Here is a 9248-nt window from a genome sequence, read left to right on the forward strand (position 1 = left end):
TGTGTGCGTGCGCGGGGACACGCTTGTCGCCGCCCGCGCCGGCCGTCCCTGCTGGAAATCTCGCCTGGTTGAAGGATTCGGAGAGGGAGGGAGGGGTCCTCCGGTTAGCTAAGCAGTGGCCGAGGTCCTCTGCACCAACAGAAGACGCGGGGCTCTGGGCCCCTGCTCGGCCTCAGGGCTGGGAGACAACACCCCCCTCCCCCGGGACTTGATATGGCGGGGGGCGCTGGACCACGGCCTGGCCTGGGTGGAAGAAGTGACCCCCAGGTCCCCCACCTCTCGCCAGCAGAGCCCGCGCGGGCTGTTAAAGCGGGTTCCGAGACCCTGAAGGCAGTTACAGCTCTGGCCAGAGTAATGGGCGCCCGAGGCGGCGCAGATACAGAGTAGCGCCCACGAAGGCAGCTCCTCGGCTCTTGGCTCCCAGCTCCTGACACAATGTTTCAGGCGCCTCCGACCCCGCTTCTTGCCTCTCTAGGTTCGCAGATCCGGATCCCGACAGGGGCTTGGAACCCAGCGCGCCGAGAAAACCCCCGTGCGCCGAGCATGCACTGAAGATGGGCAGACGATTTAAACCGATCGCATTGAGAAATGAAAATCTCGTTTTGCAAGAATGTCCTCTGCTGAGTCCAATGGCGCGCGGACTAGCTGAGGGCTCCTCGCACAGCCCTTGTCCGGACAGGGCCTGCCTCCCCTCCCGGCGTGGTTAAAGAGTGCGCAGTCTCCCTACCAGGCCTGCGAGACCCACCCCTAGCGGACTTCGAGAATTAATGAATTCCTAGCCAGATGAAAATTCTGCACATCCTTCGCCTTCAGCCAGCAGACGTTCTCCAAGGCTTGAGGTGTCCCGGGCCCCCCTGGAGGCGGCGCCAGTCTATAGAATCAGGACACTCGCCCACAAGCAACTGTGGCACAGATTAAAGGAGTAGGCAACTGGGGCGTGGGGAAAGGCAATCAGGTCAGGCTGCTGCAAAGAGGCGGCAGCTTCAATGCGGCTTCCAAGTGGCAAGTGGTGTTAGTTACATCGTCCTGGGGTGTTGAGAAAGAAGGCAGCTTAGGCAGGGGGCTGGGGGCGGGGGTGGGAGTGTGGAGAAGAACAGAGCGCCCTGGCCCCTTTAGGGGCTAAGGTCTTATTGAAAATATGAGGAGGAGTTCCTGGACCCCTTGAGGTGCTGGAGAATAGAAGACCGATGCCACAACTCTCCCCAGGCCCATGATCTGTTCCATGATTGATTGGGGACTCTGGGCTCCCCAGCCTGGCCGTCCCCACCTCCACAGCCCACTCCTGGAAGAGGGGCTGACAGAGAAAGCCTCTGAGTCACCCACCAGTGCAGTGAGGCAGAGTTGAGGACAAGAAGACTTTAGGGAGGCAGGCAGGACGAGACTCTGAAAAGACAGGGCTTCAGAAACCTCACCTGAGCTAGGAGCAGCTGCCTGCCCAGGGTCAGTAAAGCCCAGGTGTGACATTTGAATCAAATGTCCAAGGTGCTCCTCCCCTCCAGCACCTCCCTGTCAATCCTCCTTCCATGACCTTTGGCCTGGGGAGATTGCCCCATGCTTCTGGGGCTCCTCTAAGTACTGCTGCTGCTACTGCTAAGTCACTTAAGTTGTGTCCAGCTCTGTGCGACCCCATAGACGGCAGCCCACCAGGCTCCCCTGCCCCTGGGATTCTCCAGGCAAGAACACTGGAGTGGGTTGCCACTTCCTTCTCCAATCCATGAAGTGAAAAATGAAAGTGAAGTCGCTCAGTCATGTCCAACTCTTAGTGACCCCATGGACCGCAGCCCACCAGCCTCCTCCATCCATGGGATTTTCCAGGCAAGAGTACTGGAGTGGGGTGCCATTGCCACCTGAGTGCCCTTTGAGTCACATACTACTGGCTGTGTGACCCTGAGCAAGAGGTCTAGTCTCTCAGTTTCAACTTTAGAGGGTCGTTGCTCATGTATGAATGTGAGAGTTAGGGATGACAGAGGATGAGATGGTTGCATGGCATCACCAACTCACTGGACATAAGTTTGAGCAAGCTCCAGGAGTTGGTGATGGACAGGGAAGCCTGGTGTGCTGCAGTCCGTGGGATCTCAAAGAGTCGGACATGACTGAGTGACTGACTGTGAGTTTAAAATGGGAGACATAGAAGTAAACACTCAGAAAACTGAAGGAATAAGGCTGGTCACAGAAGCCCTCAGGTCCAAGTGTTGACCCTTTCCCACCGTAGTCCTGACAGAAGAGCTAAGTAAAGGTAGCCTGTCCTACCAGACTCACCACACTGCCAAGAGCCACTCTGCCAGCCCACCTCCACTCCTTCTGCCACAGCTGATTGGGATGGGGATGGGCACCAAGAGTGGCCAATCAGGTCCTCTCTTGCAAACTAGATCAAGTCTAAACATTATCCTTTGGAGGAATGACCCTTCTCTTCCTCCTTTGAGTTGTTGTTCAGTTGCTAAGTCATGTCCAACTCTTCTGGACCCCATGGACTGTGGCATGCCAGGCTCCTGTGTCCTCCAGTGTCTCCTGGAGTTTGCTCAGATTCATGTCCATTGAATCCATGATGCTATCTAACCATCTCTTGCTCTGTTGCCCCCTTCTCCTCCTGCCTTCAATCATTCTGAACTGAGCGTCAGGGTCTTTTCCAATGAGTTGGTTCTTCACATCAGATGGCCAAAGTATTGAGGCTTCAGATTCAGCATCAGTCCTTCCAAAGAATATTCAGTCTTGATTTCCTTCAGGATTGACTGGTTTGATCTCCTTGAAATCAAAGGGACTCTCAAGGGTCTTCCCCAGCACCACAGTTCAAAAGCATCAATTCATTGGTGCTCTGCCTTCTTTATGATCCAACTCTAACATCCATACATGACTACTGGAAAAACCATAGCTTTGATTGTACAGACTTTGTCAGCAAAGTGATATCTCTGCTTTTTAATAGCCACTGAACAACAGCAACAACAACAGAGTGAGAGAAGGTGATAGAACAATAGAAACAGAGATCGATGAGAAAGAGAAGCCAGAAGATGCTACAGGGCTGGCTTTGAAGATATAAGAAGAGGCCATGAGCCATGTGATGCAGGCAGCCTGGAGAAGCTGGAAAAGGCAAGGAAATGGATTCTTCCCTTAGGACCTCTAGAAGGAACCAGCCCTGCTGATACCTTAACTTTAGGCCAGTGAGACTGATTTTGGACTTCTGACCTCTAGAAATGTAAAATAATAAATCTCAATTATTTTAAGCCTCTAAACCTATGACAGTTTGTTATGATGGCAATAGGAGACTAATGCATGAACCCCTGGAAGACCATATTAAAAATGATTTATCGGAATGCTGTCTTAGCTCAGGCTGCTATATGTAACAGAAGACCAGGTGGCTTAAACAAGAGCCATTTACTCCTCACAGTTCTGGAGACTGGAAATCTGACATCGAGGTGTTAGCATGCCCAGGTTCTTGCTAAGAGCCTTCTGCCTAGTTATGTCCCTGCAGGGTGTTCCTTGGTATGCGGAAGCAAAGATCCTGTGTCTCCTCTCCTTTTCATCAGGGCATGAATCCCATTGTGGGGGCCCACCCTATTGACCTAATCACCTCTCTAAGGCCACTCCCCCCAAGACCTTTCAAATTGGTGATTAGGGTTTCAACAACTGAATTGGCAGAGGCAGGGGTGGTGGGAGCATGGAGCACAAACATGCCGTCCATAATAAATGGCAAGATTCCAAGTGACTTTCTCTTTTACATTCTCTACTTTCCAACTTTTAAACAATGTGGTAAACATATAAAAATCAAACAACAATAAAAAGAGGCAGGGACTCCTGCTATATAAAGCTAATTGCACTTTGGAGCACAGACCTTCCTACCCTTGTGTGGCCAACCCAGGCCTCTATCCAGGCCCTGCGCTGGTACTTGCCCGGTCCCCTACGAGGGACACCAGTGTGTGTGCCTGTGCACATGGGTGTGGGCTGTGGGGGTGGGAGTGAGGGTTGTGAGTAGGATGGACGTGTCCTGGAATCCTACCAGAGACCTCTGAGCTAAGAGAAGCAAGAGTTTCTCCTCTGCTCAGTGTGTGCTGGCCCCTTAGAGAGATGAAGAATACCAGGGGGAATTCAGCTAGGGCCCTCTTTTATTGCAAGGGCTAGGAAACCCTTTCCCAGACCCCACCAGTGAGTGGACACATCTGCTTTTCCCTAAAGGCAGAAAAGGAGCTGCCTCTTCCCCAGCACTTGCATACTTACATTCACTGAAAGAGGGTCTGGGGTTTGATGAAGAATTTCCTGATGAAGAATTTCCAGTTTCTTTTTTTTTCTTTTGAGAGAAGTCTCTGTGCCAGCAACTTAAACCAAGCGTTGCTCTTTCTTTTTTTAAAAAAAATTATTTATTTACTTTTAGTCGCGCTGGGTCTTCATTACTGTGCATAGGCTTTCCCTAGTTGTGATGAGCGGGCTTCTCATTGCAGTGGCTTCTCTTGTTGCAGAGCACAGGCTCCAGGGTGCAAGGGCTCGGTAGCATGGGTTTAGTTGCCCCACAGGATGTGGAATCTTCCCGGACCAGGGATGGAACCTGTGTTCCCTGCATTGGCAGGCAGATTCTTATCCACTGTACCACCAGGGAAGTCCCGCAATTTCTACATCACAGACTCTGCTAACAGGCACAACTTGGTTGCTTTTTGGTATTGTTTTTATTTAAATCGTGAATGAGGTCAAATGTAGTTTAAATGGTTTTGTATCTGACACCAACCTGGTAGGGCTGCCCAGAGGTGCTGGCTTCCAGGCACTGCCTGTCCAGGCCCGCCACGTAGGGAGGAGTGGTTTACACACAGCACATGCACAAGCCATGGGGATATGTGGGGCTGAAATTCTGGCCACGCACAGCTCACGGAGCCTTGGGTCCCGATAAGACTATGTCCACCACAAGGAAAGGCCTGTGTTTTTGCTTCTGGGCAACTTTTCACAATCTGTTCGGATGTGTCAGCTGGCAGCTAAGGCACATGTATCCCTCTGCCAGGCATTGTCTGCTGCTCTTCCCACAGCGGGTGGCTTCTCATTCTCTGGGCCTCAGCTTCCATGCGCCTTCTCAGAGCTGCCTTTCCCCACCCACAGGCTCAGGCAGTTTCCTTTCTCCTCTCCACCCTTCCTTGGAGCTCAGCCCTTTCCCCCTCCATAGCACATTGCACATTTTAAATGACTTAATAGGGGACTTCCCTAGACCTTTGCAGGTCCAGTGGCTAAGACTCCGTGCTCCCAATGCAGGGGGCCTGGGTTCAATCCCTGGTTGGGGAATTAGATCATGTGTGCCAGAACTAAGATCCTGTGTGCTGCAACTAAGACCCAGTACAGCCAAATAAAAAAATAAAAATAAAAATTTGAATTAAGTAAAATGACTTAATAGTTGGTTTGCTCTCTGTTATCTGTCCTCCCCCCTCCCCAACTAGAATGAGTGCCAGTCACATTGCAGGTGTTGAAGGATATGGGGCATAAAGAAAGGGGACTGAATTGGAGTCACTTACCAGCCCTCTTTGCAGGTTGCACACCTTGGGGACTGCTATTTTCTGTCCTAATGGCTGGACATCTAGGAATCAGGCTCCATGTATCGAGAATCCTCTGGAAAGAATGGACTCATAGCCGTGGAGTAGGCTAGGACTGCTTAATTTGTCCATGTAGTTAAGCATTTAATCTGCACCCAAGAAAGGTCTGACCTTTGCCCTAGACTTCTGGAAAGAAATCTCAGCCCTTGTAGTGTCATGCCAGATAGGAGTATCTTTATTTAGGGCAAGGGTTAGGCCACAGGGTTTATCCTGTGGCCACACAGGATAAACTAACAATGTGATTCAGGGTGGGGACTGGCCATGCAGGATAAGCTAGCAGTGTGATTTAGGGTGAGGGCTTTGACTCTCACGATATCAGCTGGACGTTCAGAGGGACTGGAGGCTGCTCTCAGCTGAGTGGGCAGTCAATTACAGAGCCCCAGTGAATCTTGGGACACCAAGGCTTGAGAGAACTTCCCCGGTTGGCAGTATTCCATGTGTTACAGTCACACATCACTGCTGGAGGAGTTGAGGGTGTCCGGGAGTCCACCGGCAGAGGACAGCTGGATACTCTGTGTTTGCAGCCCTCCTGGACTCTGCCCCATGCATGTGTCTCATCTTTTGGCTAATCTTAATCTGTATTCTTTCTGTGTAACCAACCAGGAAGTTTAACGGCCCTCGGTGAGTTCTGCAAGTTCTTCTAGTGAATTATCAAATGTAAAGACTGTCTTAGAGCCCCAAACTTGCAACTCGTATCAACAGTGGGAATCGTTCTGTGGACTGTACTCCATCTAATGTTGCACTGTCATGAACCCCCCACCACACCCCCCCCACACACAGTGTTTGGAACCCCCCACCACATACACACACACACACACAGTGCCCTGAACTCTCCACCACATACACACACACGTGCACACACACACATGCAGTGCTCTGAGCCCCACCACCACACACACACACACACACACACACACACAGAGTACCCTGAAATCCCCACCACATACACACACACAGTGCCCTGAACTCTCCACCACACACACACACACACGTGCACACACACAGTGCCCTGAACTCTCCACCACACACACACGTGCACACACACACATGCAGTGCTCTGAGCCCCACCACCACACACACACACACACACACACACAGAGTACCCTGAAATCCCCACCACATACACACACACAGTGCCCTGAACTCTCCACCACACACACACACACACACGTGCACACACACACACACACAGTGCCCTGAACTCTCCACCACACACACACACACACACGTGCACACACACACACGCACAGTGCTCTGGACCCCACTACCACAACACACACACACACACAGAGTACCCTGAAATCCCCACCACATACACACACACTGCCCTGAACCCCGCCACCCCAACCCCCACACACACAGTGTTCTGAACCCCCCACCACATACACACACACGTGCACACACACACACACATACACAGTGCTCTGAACCCTCCCCCACACACACAGTGCTCTGAGCCCCACCACCACATACATACACACACGCACACACACAGTACCCTAAACCCCCCATCACATACACACACACACACAGAGTGCCCTGAACCCCACCACTACATACACACATACACACACACACACGCACAGAGTGCCCTGAACCCCACCACTACATACACACATACACACACACACACACACACACACACACACACACACAGTGCCCTGAACCCCACCACATATACACACACACCCCTGAAGCCCCCACCATGTACATACAAAAAGTGCCCTGAACCCCCAATGTGCACGCACGCACACACACACACACGGCCCTGAACCCCCCACCATGTACACACACACAAGATGCCCTGAACCCCCCCATGTGCATGCGCACACACACGCCTGCACGTGCACGCACGCACACACATACACACACACACACACACACACAGCCCGAGGACCGGCCTATCCTGGTTTCTCCTGGCTGACTGTGGTCTGCTGTCAGCCCAGGTGTCTGCCCTGCTTGGGACCACACCGTCTGCTGGTTCTTATTCCCCAAGGCTTCCTCCAGGAGCTGGAGAGTAGCTGCTTCCTCTACTCCTCTTTCCCAGCCGCCGGAAAGAACTTTCTTTCCCGTGTGGGCAGTGACAGGTAGACAAGTCAGCAGCCAAGTTGGCTAGAAGCCCAAGTGGCCCTGCCGTTGTCCCCTCCCCAGTCTCTCATGTCTCCTCCTCTGTGACTACTCTAGTCTGCTGGAGAGGAGACTGTGGAGGATGGACTGACCAGCAAGGGTTTTCTCTGGAAATGCCTGAGCTTTCCTAAAACTTGTTAGGACCCTCCTTCTTCCACTGCCCACCAGCTCCCCCAGCGACCCAGAAAAGGACTGCAGAGCCACAAAGTTCCGGCCTCAGCTAGCACAGCCCAAGACGGCAGCTTCCAACGCCTCTCAAAGTTTTGAAGTTTCAGGTTCAAATCTAAACTTAGCATCCTTGCCACGCTGGTATTTTAACACCAGCTCTTCTATGAGTCTTACATAAGAAGATAAGGCCCTTTATTCCCTCTCTCACTGCTCCCCAGTTCCTCCTCACTTCTGGGAAAATCCTTGCTTCCCCGTAACTGTACTAACCCTCCACCCCCACCCAAGGAGCTCACCCCTCCTTTCCCTAAGCCCCAAACGCAAAATTCATTATTCCACCCACAGTAAATCTGAAGAAGAAGAGAACCAAGTTTGGCTTCCTCCCTGCCTGGTGTAATTTCAGCATCATCCTACCCAACCACAGAGGACTGGATGACATGACCTCCTCATGACCCTGAGCCTCAGGCTCACTCAGCAGAAGGTAAGGAAACACACTTTGTTTTCCAGGGGTTATGGAATGGATGGCTTATTCACAAAGCCTTTCAGGGAAAATAAATAAATCAACTTACCAACGTCTTAGAAGACACACAGGTGGCCTAAAGGAAAAACCAGCCCAAGAAAATCCAAACTTAGTCCCCAGAAATGGAAAAGTGATGCTTCTGAAAATGTAGTGCATGTGAGAGTCACCTGGAGGGCTGGCGGGATGTGCAGTGGCTGGGCCTCCCCCTTAAGCTTCTTCGTTAGCATTTCTGGGGTGGGGAAAGCAGCTCCATTTTTCACAAGCACCCTGAGTGATCCTGGAACAGCAGCCTCAGAGAATGGCTGTGACCTTACGTAACTTCACAGGAAGAAATTCAGGGTGTGGCTGCTCTGGACACCAGTTCCCTGAGGTATTAAATAAAATCAATTCAGAACATTTTTTAATACCCCTCTTCATCAAGATTTATGTGCTGTAAAGAGGGATGACTGTCTAGGAAGATGCTTTACTTTTTGCCCTCGTCCTGTCCCTCTCACTCATTCATTCAGCCAGTATTCACTGCAAGTTGCTCTATTCCAGACACTGGCCCAAAATCTGGGGATCTGGGCTTCCCTGGTGGCTCAGTGGTAAAGAATCTGCCTGCCAATGCAGGAGATACAGGTTCAACCCCTGGTCCAGGAAGATTCCACACGCCACGGAGCAACTAAGCCCACGCGCCACAACTGCTGAAGCCTGTGCTCTAGAGCTTGTGCCCCACCGTAAGAGGAGCCACCACAATGAGAAATCCATGCACCGCGACCAGGGCAGTGCCCACTCGCTGCAACTAGAGAAAAGCCCACACAGCAGCTAAGACCCAGCACAGTTTATAGCCTCAGTTCAGTTCAGTTCAGTCGCTCAATTGTGTCCGACTCTTTGCAACC

This window comes from Bos indicus, chromosome 7 (assembly GCF_029378745.1).
Source record: "Bos indicus isolate NIAB-ARS_2022 breed Sahiwal x Tharparkar chromosome 7, NIAB-ARS_B.indTharparkar_mat_pri_1.0, whole genome shotgun sequence".
Lineage (NCBI taxonomy): Eukaryota > Metazoa > Chordata > Mammalia > Artiodactyla > Bovidae > Bos > Bos indicus.